The sequence below is a fragment of the Cherax quadricarinatus genome, chromosome 25 (assembly GCF_038502225.1).
Source record: "Cherax quadricarinatus isolate ZL_2023a chromosome 25, ASM3850222v1, whole genome shotgun sequence".
Lineage (NCBI taxonomy): Eukaryota > Metazoa > Arthropoda > Malacostraca > Decapoda > Parastacidae > Cherax > Cherax quadricarinatus.
The window spans coordinates 2443779-2444541 of NC_091316.1; positions in this window are offsets into that span (position 1 = coordinate 2443779).

Below are 763 nucleotides of genomic sequence, written 5' to 3' on the forward strand. Positions count from 1 at the left end.
TACATGTACTTGTATACCTTGTACATGTACTTGTATACCTTGTACATGTACTTGTATACCTTGTACATGTACTTGTATACCTTGTACATGTACTTGTATACCTTGTACATGTACTTGTATACCTTGTACATGTACTTGTATACCTTGTACATGTACTTGTATACCTTGTACATGTACTTGTATACCTTGTACATGTACTTGTATACCTTGTACATGTACTTGTATACCTTGTACATGTACTTGTATACCTTGTACATGTACTTGTATACCTTGTACATGTACTTGTATACCTTGTACATGTACTTGTATACCTTGTACATGTACTTGTATACCTTGTACATGTACTTGTATACCTTGTACATGTACTTGTATACCTTGTACATGTACTTGTATACCTTGTACATGTACTGGTATACCTTGTACATGTACTTGTATACCTTGTACATGTACTTGTATACCTTGTACATGTACTTGTATACCTTGTACATGTACTTGTATACCTTGTACATGTACTTGTATACCTTGTACATGTACTTGTATACCTTGTACATGTACTTGATACCTTGTACATGTACTTGTATACTGTACATTGTATACCTTGTACATGTACTTGTATACCTTGTACATGTACTTGTATACCTTGTACATGAACTTGTATACCTTGTACATGTACTTGTATACCTTGTACATGTACTTGTATACCTTGTACATGTACTTGTATACCTTGTACATGTACTTGTAGAAATAAAGATACTATTATACC